Source organism: Prionailurus bengalensis, chromosome E4, assembly GCF_016509475.1.
Source record: "Prionailurus bengalensis isolate Pbe53 chromosome E4, Fcat_Pben_1.1_paternal_pri, whole genome shotgun sequence".
In the NCBI taxonomy this organism is placed as follows: Eukaryota; Metazoa; Chordata; class Mammalia; order Carnivora; family Felidae; genus Prionailurus; species Prionailurus bengalensis.
The window spans coordinates 21,258,606-21,274,370 of NC_057360.1; the positions used below are offsets into that span (position 1 = coordinate 21,258,606).

General features: G+C 38.1%; 1 pseudogene; it reads right to left on the reverse strand.

Moving 5' to 3' along the window:
* Positions 1-8,101: 8,101 nt before the first annotated feature.
* LOC122475989 lies at positions 8,102-11,299 on the reverse strand (annotated as a pseudogene).
* Between the last annotated feature and the right edge of the window lie 4,466 nt (positions 11,300-15,765).

Sequence of the window (15,765 nt, forward strand, 5' to 3'; positions counted from 1 at the left end):
GGAATTCTAACTTTTGTCATTTCTTCTCTGGTATAAGCTTGCTCTTCAGTGCATCTGATTGGTTCCATTTTCTCATTTGTTGTAGTTTTGTCTGTCTTTATGGGCCTGGCTTCTAGTTATTTAAAGTTACTGGGGTCAAAAGGGTTAAAATAATCCTCATCCTCAGGTAGATTGGTGCCTTTAGGATTAGGAGGTGCCTTTTTCCTTAGGAGGAAAAGGATCTGGGTTTCTTTCTACTCTGGAGATCACTTTTTGTGCAGGCACGTTTTCTTTCTGCCTATTGGCATCTATGTTACTTAATGTTCCTAAAAAGGGTACTGGGATGTCTTCCTGAGTTGCTCTTTTTAATATAGAATATAACTCCCTGGGTTGGGTGATCAGGCCAATATCTGGAATTTCCTTAATTTTAAGTTTTGTCTGGACTGTCTTCAATAGTTCTCCAGGGATCCTCAGAAATTAATATATAAAAAATTCGACCCCTAAACCACCTCTTAGGTGATTTTGGTAAAGCTAGTGAGTGAGGCATATTAATTATTGGCCTCCTGTTGCTCACACCTGTGTTTTAAATAGGTTTTATTGTAGAAACCTGCTGTTGGGGTGCAAACAGGGTATGTGTGGGCAATGTAGGTCAGGGTAGCCAGGCACCTACTGTAGAAAGTTTCGGCAGAAGCCTGGTCACAAGAGCAGGCTTTTGGGGGTACAAGTCATCTGCCTAACTTCAAGCCCTAATGTGTGTGTAGTCCGTCTGGGGAAGAGCTGGAGGAAACTGGACTGCCTTGCCAGGGTCCTGACAGGCAGACTGGCAGGTGTAGCCTCTAATAAAGGACACCTGGGAGCTTTCATTCCTGAACTCCACAATTCATCAGGAAGCCAGTCCAAATAGAGACTGAATGTCACCAGTTTGAAGGCGATGCCTCCTCTGCCCAGGAGGGGATATAGGTGGTTGGGGACCAGATGGTTCTCCATAGGCCTGGGGGGCCTGGGATTCCCAAGGCTGGCCGACAGATGCATACTATGCACGCATGGCCTGTGCAGGCCATGATAGCTGGGGAGCTGGAAGAGTATAAGTGTCAGGAGTACATATTCCTCCTAAAGGCAGATCTGGAGGAATATGAACTGCCTTGCCAGGGCACTGCCAGGCAGGCTGGTTAGGGTACCTTTCATTAAGAGATACTTGGGAGCACTGATTATTGGTTTTTGGGAGGAAATTTTTTTCTTTACCCTTCAATAGTCTTCTAACTGATCTAAGAAAGATTAACAGGAGAAAAAAACCTCTGAAGTTTTATGTGTATACAGAGGCCTGATGATGAAATTAAGACCCAAAACACGACCACGTCATGCTTATGTTTTATTCAAAGAAACATAAATCTGTAATTGACAGGACAAACAAAATTTATATTCTGGAGCTTAGTGAAGAATTCTAAACAGGATTTGGGCTGAAGAAGTAAAGTATTTTGATTATACAGCCTTCTTGGTTCTGAATTCCCTAGCTCTGATGGTTAGGATGTCTCTTTCATCTGGTATGGGGAGAGTGCCTCTCACATGGGAGATATATTTCCTGCTGTTTGGAGATAAAGGAGTGCCAGAGTGTTCTTCATACAGTAGCCAGTTTTTAGTAACTTTAAATCAAAATAATCAGTATGTCAAAGGAGCACATTTGTGGGGGGATGTTGGGCAGCTGGCCTTTAGCTATGGTTTCCTCCTATGAAACTTCCCTGGAAGTTTTGCAAACTAAAATCTAAGGTTTTGCATACTAAAATTGGTAGACTGTTCCTCTCGTTGAACCCGTCTCTTTGTCCTGACAGTAGGTCAGTTCAGTTAAACTCATTTCAGGAGGCAGTGTGCAGATGTTTTCTCAAAGTTAGGCCTGTGGTTCAAGTAATCAGTAATACGTAATCTGATTAAATAAGAGTCATTTCAATGGAAACAAAATAAAACACTGGTTAAAGATTGGAACACATTATAAGTCAATTTCTAAATTATGAGGGTAGCCAGTTGAGATGATTTCCAGATGTCGGAATCAAAGTATTTTTATAGGGAGTGAAGGCAGGCAATGGCATGCTGGTAGATTTTTTTTGTGTGTGTGTGTTTGAATGTCTGGTGATTTTTGTTAGTGGCCACAAAGTGGCTGCCAGCACCAAGAGTATTCATACATGAAGCTGTTGTGGTTATTTCTCTAAAGTTTATATAAAGTCATTCATATTCAGTTTGGAAGGCTTCAAGAAAAAGGGAAGTTTTAGTTTTCAATGATTTCAAGTCAAAAGGATAGGAGAAAATTGGAAAAATTAATTTGAAGAGTTGTATCCAGACTTTTTTTTTTTTTTTCAACGTTTATTTATTTTTGGGACAGAGAGAGACAGAGCATGAACGGGGGAGGGGCAGAGAGAGAGGGAGACACAGAATCGGAAACAGGCTCCAGGCTCTGAGCCATCAGCCCAGAGCCTGATGCGGGGCTCAAACTCACCGACCGTGAGATCGTGACCTGGCTGAAGTCAGACGCTTAACCGACTGCGCCACCCAGGCGCCCCATAGACTTTAGAAGAAACTAGAATAATTCAGGATCAAGTCTAGCTTATAGGTAGAAATCAAAACCTTAATAATAGTGAGCAGAATTAGAATCTGATATCCAAAAGTATGTATTATAGTTTCAATTGAAATGTAATTTTTCTCTCTATAATTACTCTCATTTCTACCAATAATAGGAAGACTAATTTGTTTGCAAATGAACTCCAGTTTCAATAAATCTAGCTTGCTTATTTATACAAGTGCAACAAGAATAGCAATCGATCATATATGCACTTTAAAAATCTGCTTGGCTGGAACTTTTCATAAAGAATCCCAGACTGACGTTTTAAAAGCCTCTTGAGACCAAGAAGCCAAGTCAACTACTTGCCATCATACTCCACCTGTGGTACTTGATGTTTGGGTTAATTCCTGTCTTCTTGAGTTCTCTCAAAATATCCCGAGTTTCCTACACCTGCTAGGAAGTGACCTTCATTCATCTGGTAAAGCCGCTGGGATCCCTGTAAGCAAGGTATCAGGCCAATATTTCCAAGGAGTTTTATTGGCTTCAGAAAGTCAATCTGACTTAAAGCTGTCTGGCCATATCTCAGTCTACGCATGTCTCTCTCAAATAGGACATTCAAGTCAAAGCCTTGATAACATAACCAATCTTACCAATTGCGTCCTGTCACAGAGACTAGATTCTTATTGAACACATGCAAATAAATATATTGCCCTGAAAATATAAAAATACTCCCTGGGAGTTTCTGATTCTAGAGGGATCAGGTAGGGAGAAAAAGATAAATGTTTCAATCCTGCTTACAAAGGTATAATTACCAAATTAGTATAAATAATAATTACTTAAGAGGAGAGGTTTTCGTGTATTTGGAAAAGATGAAAGATACAGTAATATTTCAAGCAAAACATCATAAAAAAGTACAATTATCCTCCTCAGTTTGTTCAGTACTGTGTAACTGATTTTGATTTTTTTGTTAGCAGTTGTGTGAAGCCATCAGTTTCTTCATTAGAGTTCTATAAATCCTTACACAATTCAATGGTATGCTCTTAAGGTTATTAGAGACCTGTATTCTATAGTACCTCTCAGAATCTTTCCTTTGAATCTCTTTCAAAATGAAGCACTTTTGTAAAAATAATTCTTTATCAAAATAAAAGAAGAATTCTCTAAATTACAAAGAGTCTCAACAAATGGCAATGGTCAAAGATCTGATTTAAGTTCATTATAATGCAACAAATAAGGAAATTTGGTTATTTCTGCGATATACAGCATTTCAAGATAGCAACTAGAATTATAAGTGATAACATGGATAATATCAGATTTCCAGGAGTTTCATTCAATTTATAGAATACTTATTTTAGTAACCCATATTTACACAAATACAATTTAAGAAGGTTTAGCAACTCTTATTTGACATTGCTTCCCATGTGATTTCACATACCTAATTTATTTAATCTCTCTTTTATGAGGAGATAAGTATTGTGAATCGTTCCAGGGACTTGCTGAAAAATTTCAAAGATAGCTTGTGGTCAAAAGCCTTCATCTAAAATTTTTCTTAATGTTTATTTTTGAGAGTGAGCAAACGAGAGCAAGAGTGTGAGCAGGGGAGGGGCAGGGAGAGAGAGGGAGACAAAGGATCCGAAGCAGGCTCCAGGCTCTGAGCTGTCCTCACGGAGCCTGACGCAGGGCTTGAACCCACAGACCAGGAGATCATGACCTGAGCCAAATTTGGACGCTTAACCGACTGAGCCACCCAGAAGACTTCACGGTTGAACTTAGTTTTGAGAAGTTTGTCAAAAAATATCAAAAGGTGTGGAAATTTGATAGGATCACAGATCACTATGAACCGAAGACTTCACAAGTAAATACAGAAAGTTAAATTGTTATAAAAATTCTTAGCTCTTTTAATATTAACTAGACTCAGATTTTTAAAAGTAACCAAACATTTGATAAAGATAAAGCATAGAACATTTGCTTTCTAGGTAGATGACACTGTTAAAGAAAAGTCTCTGTTTACAATTTCTTATTCAAATCAGACCAGTAATCTAAGAACACTTTGGTCTTTTAACAGCAAGACAACAACAAAACCCACAAATTTTAGTTTTGTACCAGCTTACTTTCTAAATTGACACATAGTGTTACACTCGTTTCAGGTATACTACAGTGATTGGACAACTCTATATGTCGTGCTGTGCTCCCCACACGTGTGGCCACCATCTGTCATCATACAGTGCTATTACAATGCCACTGACTATACTTCCTATGCTGTGCCTTTTATCCCCATGACTTATTTATTCCATAACGGGAAGCCTGGGTCTCCGGCTCCCCTTTCCTCTTTTTGCCCATTCCCCACCGCCCTTTCTGGCAACCATCATTTTGTATGCTGCATTTATGCTTCCGTTTCTGCTTTTTGTTCACTTAGTCATGTGTTTTCTTTCCACATTTCACATATAAGTGAAATCATATGGTATTTGTATGTCTCTGACTTATTTCACTTAGTATAACATCTTCTGGGTCCATCCATGTTGTCACAAATAGCAAGATTTCATTCTTTTTTTATGGCTGAGTAATAATATACTACATGTTCTTTATTCATGCATCTACCAACAGACACTTGGGTTTCTTCCGTATCTTGACTAGTGTAAGAAATGCTGCATTAAATATAGGAGTGCATATATCTTTTCCAATTAGTGTTTTTATTTTCTTTGGGTAAATACTGGATCATATGGTCTTTTTATCTTTAATATTTTAAGGAATCTCCATACTGGTTCCCACAGTGGCTGCACCAATTTTGTTCCCACCAACAGTGCATGAGAGTTCCTTTTCATCCACATCCTAACATTTCTTTTTGATTCTACCATTCTGATAGGTATAAGGTGATATCTCATTGTGGTTTTGATTTGCATTTTACTGATGATTAGACACGTTTAGCATCTTTTCATGTATCTGTTGGCCATCTGTATGTCTTTTTTGGCAAAAATGTCTATTCAGGTCCTCTGCCCATTTTTAAATCAGATTTTTTTTTTAGTGTTGAGTTGTATGAATTCTTTATATATTTTTGATATTAACCCCTTATTGGATATATAACGTGCAAATGTCTTCTCCTATTTAGTATATTGCCTTTTCATTTGTTGATGGTTTCTTTCACTGTGAAAAAGCTTTTCATTTTTGTGTAGTCCCAATAATTTGTTGTTTTTCTTTTCTTTCTTTTTTTTTTTTTTTTGTTTTGCTTTTGTTTCCCTTACCTGAGAAGACATATCTACAAAAATGTTGCTAAGATTAGTGCCTGTGTTCATTTCCAGGATTTTATGGTTTCAGGTCTCACAGTTAGGTCTTTAATTCATTTTCAGTTTATTTTTAGGTATGGTGTAAGAAAGCAGTCCAGTTTAATTATTTTGCATGTTGCTGTCCTGTTTTGCCAGCACCATTTATTGAAGAGACTGTCTTTTCCCCATTTTATATTCTTATCTCCTTTGTCATAAATTGACCATATAAATGTGGGTTTATTTCTTGGCTCTCTGTTCTGTTTCATTGATATATGTGTCTATTTTTGTGCCAGTAACATACTGTTTTGACTACTACAGCTTTGTAGTAGGTCTTGACATCTGGGATTGTGATATCCATTTTTTTCTTCTTTTTCAATATTATTTTGGCTATTCAAGGTTTTTTGTGGCTTCATACAAATTTTAGGATTATTCTAGTTCTGTGAAAAAATATTTGTATTTAATGATCCTTTTAATGTATTGTTGAATGTGGTTTGTTAATATTTTGTTGAGTATTTTTGTGTCTGTTCATCAGGGATATTGGTCTGTAGTTTTCTTTTTTTGTAGTGTCTTTGTCTGGTTTTGGTATCAGGGTAATGCTGGTCTTATAGAATGAATTTGGAAGATTTTCTTTCCTTTTATGTGTTTTTGAATACTTTGAGAAGAATAGTTATTAAATCTTCTTTAAGTGTTTGGTAGAATTCACTTGAAGCCACCTGGTAATGGACTTTGGTGATAGTTTTTCAATTACTGATTCAATTTCATTACTAGTAATTGATCTATTCAGATTTTTTGTTTCTTTCTGATTCAATTTTAGAAGATTGTATGTTTCCAGGAATATTCAGTTCTTCTATGTTGTCCAATTTGTTGGCATGTAATTTTTATAGCAATCTCTTATAATCCTTTGTATTTCTGTGGTGTTGGTTATTACTACTTCATTTCTGATTTTATGTTTTTCACCTTTTTTTGATGAGTCTGGCTAAAGGTTTATCAATTCTATCTTTTCAAAGAATCAGCTGTTTTCATTGATCTTTTAAAAATTGTTTTTCTAGTCTATTTCATTTATTTTGCTCTGATCTGTATTATCTCCTTCCTTCTACTAACCTTAGGATTTGTTTGTTCTTTTTCTAGTTCCTTTAGGTATAGGTTACATGGTTTATTTGGGATTTTTCTTGTTTCTTGAGGTGCGACTCTATCCTTTTATAAGTATACTTTGCTCTTAAAATTGCTTTTGCAGTGTTCCAAAGATTTTGAACTGTTGTTTTCATTTTCATTTATTTCCATGTATTTATTTCCTCTTTTAATGTTTTCATTGACCCCTTGGTCATTTAGTAGCATATTGTTTCCACGTATTTGTGTTTTTTTTCATTTTTTTCCCTTGTGATTGATTTCAAGTTTCATACTCTTGTGGTCAGAAAAGATGTGTGATATAATTTCAATCTTCTTAAATGTATTGAGATTTGTTTTGTGGTCTAATATGTGATCTCTCCTGGAGGATGTTCCATGTGCACTGGAAAAGAATGTGTATTCTACTGCTTTAGGATAAAATGTTTTCTCTATCTCTTAAAGTCAATCTGGTCTAATATGTCACTCACTGTTTCTCATTGATTTCTGCCTGGACAGTATATCCATTGATGTAATTGGGATGATAACGTCCCCTAGTATTTTGTATTACTACCAATTTCTCCCTTTATGTTTCTTAATATTTACTCTATTTAGGTACTCCAATGTTGAGTGCATATTTACAATTATTATATTTTCTTGTTGGATTGATCACTTATTATGTAATGCCCTTTGTCTCTTGTTTTAAAGTGTATTTTGTCTGGTATAAGTATTGCTACCTTGGTTTTTTGTTTTTTTTTCCCTTTCATTTGCATGAAATATCTTTTTTCATCCTTTTACTTTCACTGTGTAGGTGTCTTAGGTCTGATGGAGTCTCTTGTAGGCATCAGATAGGTGAGACTTGACTGTTACTCCCCCTTCCATCACCCTATGTCTTTTTATTTGAGCATTTAGACTATTAACATTTAAAGTCATTATTGATAGATATGTACTTACTGCTATCGTGTTGTTTTCTGGCTTCTTGTGTGTGTGTGTGTGTGTGTGTGTGTAGATCTGTATTCCTTTCTTTTATTGCTCTTTCCTTGTGATTAATTTCTGTAGTGTCCTGTTTGGTTTTGGAGTTTGTGGTTACTGTGAGATTTATATATAACATTCTAACTTTATAGCAGTCTATATTAAATTGATGGTCACTTAAGTTTGAACACATTCTAAAAGAACATTTTTACTACCCTTCCATGTTTTATGTGTCTGTTGTCATATTTTACATAATTTTACTCATAATTTTATTCTAATTATGGCCTTTTCTTTTTTCCTTAAAGAACTCCTTAAACTTTTGCTTGTCTGGGAAACTCTACCTCTCCTTCACTTCTGAATGGTAACTTCGCTGGGTGTTCTTGGTTGTAGATTTGTTTCTTCCAGCTCTTTGAATATATCATGCCACCCCCTTCTGGCCTGCACAGTTTCTTCTGAAAACAATCAGCTGGACAGCCTTATAGGGTTTCCCTTGAACATAACTTTTTGCTTCTCACTGCTTTTAAAAGTCTCTATCTTTAACCTTTGACTTTTTTTTTTAAATTGGGCAAAGAACTTTATTAACCTTGTTTCAAACTTTATTTTCAGGCTTCTTCAGCTTAATTAGCTGCAAAGAATGAATTGTGTGTAAGTCAAAACCGAACAGAGCTGCAATGTCCAAGGGGCTTGGGTTTAAAAATATTAGCTATCTATATTAATTTTATCAGAGCCATAAACAAAATTTTAAAAAGCAGTCACAATACAAAATAGCAGCTCCCAGTCACTCCAAGCTTTATTTTCTTCAGAAGTTGACTCAATTCAGTTTGCTTCATTCTTGGAAGATTCATCAAAATTCTCCATAAGATCTGGAACTTCATCATCATCATCCTCTCCTGTAGCAAGTGGCCCTTTTCTAGCTACACGTTGTTTGCACAGCACTTCAGCCAGTCTTCTTAGACTAGTCAGACTGTCCACGCCAAGTTGGTTTAAGATACTGGGTAGCATTTCTGTCAGCTGCTCTGTCTCAGCGTGGCCTGTAATTGTGAAAGTGCCAGGGTTGCCTGAACTTCGGGTTGTTAAAGTAGATCACTGCTCCTTGGTTTGTGAACACATTCAATTCTTCAATACCAGAGATATTGTTTACCCCTAACTTCTTTAAGGAAAACTGAAGTTTTTTTTTTTTTTTTTTGTATCATCTGCTGTAGCCATTCTATGAACCACCTTCTTTCAGTGAGCGGCTCCCTTTCCACCAATGCACACTTTGCTTGCAGTATGGCGACTTTCTCCTGGTTCATGATAGTTTCTTTCATCTTGCTGGAGTGGAAATAGGACCCAGGGTTGGCACTCAGGGGTCTTGGGTGGACCAGTTGGCATCAGGTACACACAGGGACACAAGATGGCCTAACTTTTGACATTTTAATTATTATGTAAGTTGGTGTGGAGGCTCTTGAACTCATCTTGTTTAGAACTCTGCTCTTCCTGAATCTGGATGTGTTTTCTTCCTCAAATTTGGGAAGTTTTCAGCTATTATTTCTTCAAATACATTTTCTGCCTCTTTTTCTCTCTTCTCTGTCTGGGACCCCTATAATGCAAATGTTTGTTTACTTGATGTTGTCCAAGAGATCCTTTATCCTCATTAAAAAAAATTTTTTTTTTTCCTTTTTACTGTTCAGCTTAGGAGTTTTCATTACTCTGACTTCAGATCACTGGTCCATTATTCTGCATCTGCTAATGTACTGTTGATTCCCTCTAGAGTACTTTTATTTCAGTTATCGTGGTCTTCAACTCTGATTAGTTCCTTTATGTTTTCCATCTTTTTGTTGAAGCTCTTACTCAGTTCTTCCATTCTTTTCTCCAGTCCAGTGAGCATCTTTATAATATAAGCTTATAATATAGCATCTTATAATATAAGCTTCTTTATAATCTCCAGCTTTATAATCTCCAGCTTTATAATCTTTATAATATAAAGCTTATAATATAAGCATCTTTATAATCTCCAGTCCAGTGAGACTTTAAATGTCTTCTCAGGCATGTTGCTTATCTCCATTTCATTAGTTTTATTTCTGAGGCTTTGCCTTGTTCTTTCATTTGGAGCACATTCTTCTATCCCTTCATTTTGCTGGACTTTCTGTGTTTGCTTCTTTGAATTAGATGGAACAGCTACTTCTCAAACTTGAGAAAGTGGTCTTGTGTATGGTCAACCCCTATGTAGATTATGTGTGCCTGGTGACTTTGGCTGGTTGGCTGGTATGGGGGTCCTGGGGTATACCATCCTGGGCCTGTCCTGGTGGGATGGCCACAGCTGATGTGGGCATGAGATTGGTGGTCCCAGGGTTCTCTGTGCAGAGGGTGCCCTGGAAGGATGGATAAAGTTGAAATGGGTGCAAGCTGGGGTGTCCTGGGGTGCTCAGCAAAAGGGGTGCCCTGGTGGGGCAGCAGAAGCAGAGGCAGGCCTAAGCTGGGAGGTCCCAGAGTGCTCTGCACCAGAGGTGCCCTACAAGTCATCTGGAGCCAAAGTGGTATGGTTCTGGAGTGTTCTGGCATGCTTTACCTCTCTGTCACCTTGGTGACATGGCTGGAGCTGTAGTAAACACTGCCCAGGGCTAGGCTGGTGTGCACTGCACTGGGGACACTTTACTGAGATGACTGGAACAGGTGTGGGCTAGGGGCTCCAGGCCCATGAGGTGGTAGTCCAGCCGAGACACCTGGACGCTGCTTCCATCCTTTCTACCAAGGTGGAGAAGGAACATAAACGGTGGTACTCGCCAGCCCCTCTGACCCAGAGTTCCAACCACTCTCTTTCCATCTGGCAGAGTTCTAGGGCTGGATCTTCTATATTCTAGCTGCTCTTGAAACCACAGCTTTCTGTCAGTACCCAGGGGACCTGGGGCTGGTGTGTGGTAGGGGCCCAGGGTTCACTGAGGACATAGAAGGACAGCTATGGCTCTGGACGCTGCTTCCATCTGCGTTATCAGGGTGGCTAGGGAATGTAAACCAAGGTGCTCAGCAGCCTGTTGGACCCACAGAGTTCCAGAACACCCCTCACCACAGGGCAGGGTTCTAGGGCTAGTTCCTTTATATTCTAGTTGATCTTTTGAACTGCAGTTTTTTTTTTTTTTTTCTGTGCCCCAGGCAAACAGATCTGTTCCAAATCCCTTGGGTTCTATTCCTCCTTGCTGCAATCTATAGCATCAAAGTGAGAGTTCCTTTCTTTCAGTGTCTCCATCTTTCCTGCCCTTCTCTCAGTCTTTGTGCAGGAGCTTCTCAGCCCTCAGTTCTTCAGAGGGAATTACTCTAGAAATAGGTGTATATTTGGTGTGTCTGTGGAGGAGGTGAGTTCAGGATCTTACATCACAATCTTAAACCAGAGCCTGTAAATTCACTAAAAAAATTTTTTTAATGTTTATTTTTTAGAGAGTGAGTGAGCACAACTGGGGGAAGAGCAGGGAGAGAGAAAAGGAGAGACACAGAATGTGAAGCAGTCTCCAGACTCTGAGCTGTCAGCACAAAGCCACCACAGGGCTCAAACCCACGAACCTTGAGATCATGACCTGAACCAAAGTTGGACGCTTAACTGACTGAGACACCCAGGTGCCCCTAAAGAAATTCATTTTAATCTTTTTTTTTAAAATTTTTTTTTCAACATTTATTTATTTTTGGGACAGAGAGAGACAGAGCATGAACGGGGGAGGGGCAGAGAGAGAGGGAGACACAGAATCGGAAACAGGCTCCAGGCTCTGAGCCATCAGCCCAGAGCCTGACGCGGGGCTCGAACTCACAGACCGCGAGATCGTGACCTGGCTGAAGTCGGACGCTTAACCGACTGCGCCACCCAGGCGCCCCGAAATTCATTTTAATCTTAATCTACAATTCCTTTAAGGATTCCCTTTTCACAAACCTTTTATAACTTTCCTCTTTTATATTCAGATTTTTGTCCTAAGTTTTTCCTTTTTAAATAACCAGCCTCATGTTAGGACAAGATTACTTTCTTTTTCCAACCAAAAATGCATTTTCATTCCTCATACCTTCTTCTACCAAAAGCACACATTTTACTAGAGATGTTTCACTTATTATTTTTTATATATACTCATGTGTATTAGACTTCTTAACTCTTAAAAATTTAATTTCTAGTAAAATCTAGGTAGTGTGAATCTGTTACGCCAGCATTTTTTAGATTGGCAAATTTATGAATACATTTCTAGAAACGTGTGCTTCTTTATAATACAATCTTTCAATGAAGCACAAAAATATTTAGTAACTGATCCAAATGTATCTTTAGTTTCTCTGTATTAAGGAAGCCAAAACTAAGTAAACCTATATTCAGTAATTAATATTTAATTTTATCTTATTTGGAAATGATCTAGATATTCAATGAATTTAACTTAACTCATCCTGTAACAAAATTTTAAAGTTTCAGGTTATCAAAAACATTGGGCAACCATTGAAAAGTTTACCTAAAAGCCTTTTAACTTGACAGGTATTCAATTTACTTATTTTTAACAGTTATGTTTAGATCATCCACAAAAACTTCATGAGATTTCAGGCAAAATTAACCATTCTCCCAAGCTTTTTTGTTGTTGAAAAATTTTGCAGCCTATATAATATGAAATTATTTAATTTTTAGTAACTGAGCAGAGTAGATGTTTTCACTTACAGGTCTATTTTAATTAACTCAAAAACCTTAAATTATTTGTAATGCCAAATATTTACCAGGTCATATGAACCTGAAATTTATTTGGGTTAAGTTTGTATCTTATTTTGGAGAGTTTATGAATACTAAATTTATACAAATGCTTGTTAAATAGAGCTGTTTTACAAATTAATTTTGGCAGTAACGTCCAGGAACAAAAAAAATCCTACCTCTAAATGACATACACACATATACATATAGACAAATACATCTCAGAGCTTTGGTTTTAAAACAATATAAAACTTACCAGTTTTTGAATCGTAGGGGGAATATTAATTTCCTCAGATGATTCAAGTCATTTGCTATTTTTGGAGAGGTCTTTTAAGACTGGTATTTGTCCCTGGAAGTAATCTTCTAGAAGCTGTGATCTATAGTTTGGGCAAGAGTACTAATTGCACTTTGTATTTTTAATAAGGCCTCTTTCCTTCCATTTTTTTCTTTTTCATTTTCAAGAGATTGTGGGCTGTGTTTACACTTCAAAGACACAATGAAATCTGTAACTTTAAGGGACAGAGAAGAAATCTAAGTTTGTAAGTGCTTTAAGGACAGCTCAATTTTGTTCCAATGTCCTGATCTTTTATAATATCTACAAGCATTTTGAGAGGAATAGGTCACTTTGGGGATTGGTAAAATAGATGGGTTTTGACCTTTTTTCTAGATTTGCAGTTCTGGTTCTGTAGGGATTTGCAAGGCAAGAACTGTAATTACAACCTGAATATCAAGGGACTAACCCACCTTTCTGACTTCTTTCTGTCAGGGAGATTGAAAAGATTTATGCCTTTGTAAAGTCTGTGTACAGCATTTTGAATACACAGTTCTGCCTTGGCTTTGAATATTGGCCTTTAGCTGATGATTTGTAGGAGGGCGTAGGAGAAATTTTCGTCATCTGTTTTCTCTGTGATGGGGTGCTGTGAATCATCATGAATCTAATTTTTCTCTAAATTTGGTAGGATTTTCTAAAAGATTTGCTGTCCAGGGGACACGAATTTCTTTTTAGTGGGGAGTTTAGGATATATGTGCAAAGGACAATGCATGAGAATGCCTGAAGCCAGGAGAGCCTGATTGCAGAGCCCTAAAAAGTAGAAGAAATTACAAGGACTACCTTCTGCTAAATTTACTTTCTGGTTTTCAGGATTTACATGAGTAACCTGTATAATTTGGCCTAAAGATTAGGCCAGAGTGCTCTCTGTAAATCCTGGAGGAAGAAGCAGTTGGAGGCCAGAGATTTTGAGAAGGAAACTTTACATTGAATGTAGATATTAAAATGAAAAATCAAAAATTAGACTTATTAAAGGAGTCCGTAAGACCAGCCATTCTATAAAGCTTTTTTCTTTCTTTAAAGGATCCATCATCTGGCCATTGATGAATAGGATCTTCTTAATCTTACTGATGACCCAGACCAATAAACATTTTTTTAATGGAAAGACCCTGAGGCAACTTTCCAGTCTGAGATTATGGACACAGAGGTGCCCTTGGCCCTCATTATTGAAAAGTTTTTGCCCGAAAATGGTATAAGAAAACAAAGGCCTTCATTGTACCGGAAGTAAGAATGGTGTCATCAAGATAGTTTCTCTGGTCTCCTGTGAAAATATGACACCTCTCCAGTCACAGACATGCTAGTCCATGACACTGAACAGGCACTACTGGAATGGTACATTCCAGCACTAACATAACAAGCAACAAAGGCTGAGATGAAAAATGTGTTTTATGGGCTGGGACCCCTTATGAGAAACTCCCCTGAAAGCTGGAATAGCCAGAAAAAGAATGTTGCTTATAACTGCGTACCTTTTCAAGGTTTATTTATTTTTGGGACAGAGAGAGACAGAGCATGAACAGGGGAGGGGCAGAGAGAGAGGGAGACACAGAATGGGAAACAGGCTCCAGGCTCTGAGCCATCAGCCAAGAGCCCGACGCGGGGCTCGAACTCACGGACCGCGAGATCGTGACCTGGCTGAAGTCGGATGCTTAACCGACTGCACCACCCAGGCGCCCCAATAACTGTGTACCTTTAAACAGCCTATTTGGCCACCAAGGTGCACTCAGATGGTGCATCCTCTGGATGATGGAGACCAGAGGGAATATTCTCACCAGTCACAAAGCCAAGCTCTCAAGTATATAAAGACAGACAAAAGGAAAAGCCTTGTGGATTTTTTTTTTTTTTTCATAGAGGACCCACAGCAAAGTTTGTCCAAACAGATGCTGGCTCAAACAGCAGGACCTATACCTGTAATGACCTATACCTGCATTCTTTCCCTATAGTAATTCTTTTTCATGAAGCAAAAAAGCTATTCCATCTCTAGGAGGAGTTGAATTATTCCAACCAAGAGTAGTCCATCAAATTTACAAGAGTTGCTAAGTCCAAGAACTGGTTACGCAAATATTTTCTTCTGCTAATCTAAATTTAGAGAAAAAGGACTCTCCCCACTCTTGCTCTGTCAGACACTGAAGGCAGAGAACCAGAAAGCTATTGTGGTAAAGATTCTTACCTTCTGCCAGCTGTTGATCAGATGTGTTGGCATCTCTCAGCTGCAGCAGCCTCAAAGCAAACAGTATCCAGTCTGGGAAATTTGTCCCACCCCTACGCCAACTGATGGGGAAGAAAATTTTTTCTCTACCTTTAGTTGACATGAGAAGATTCACATGAGAAAAAAAGAAAAAAAAAGTCAAATTATGTGTGCATAGAGGCCCTAAGAAATCAATGACGAAGGCATGTAGGTTTTACATGTTTTAGACAAAGAAATATAAATCTGTGAGGAATGGACAGGACAAACAAAACTTATGTTCAAGAGCTTCAATTAGTAAAGAATTCTAAACAAGATTTGCGCTGAGGTAATAAATTAGTAAAAGTGACACAGTTTGTTTATAGAGGGTTTTTCAGCCCTGAATTACCTTTTTTCTGATGAGAAGAATATCTCTCCTCCTTCTGGTACAGGGAGGGTCCCTTTCACACAGGAGATGTATTCATTGCTTTCAGGCGACAAAGGAAGGTCAATGGCCATTTTTAAAGTAACTTTAATTCAAAATAATTAATATCTCACTGTGGAAATTTGTGGGTGGCCTTCTCTGGGCCCCTCCACTGGTAAACCTGGGACCTCATCAGGCAGCCAGACCGAATGGAGACTTGCCAGTTTAATGCTGCTGTCTCAGAAAAATTTTCAGGAGGAGGGTTCCCTCTGCCCTGGAGGCCATGTAGGTAGTTTGGGACAACCGGTACTACACAT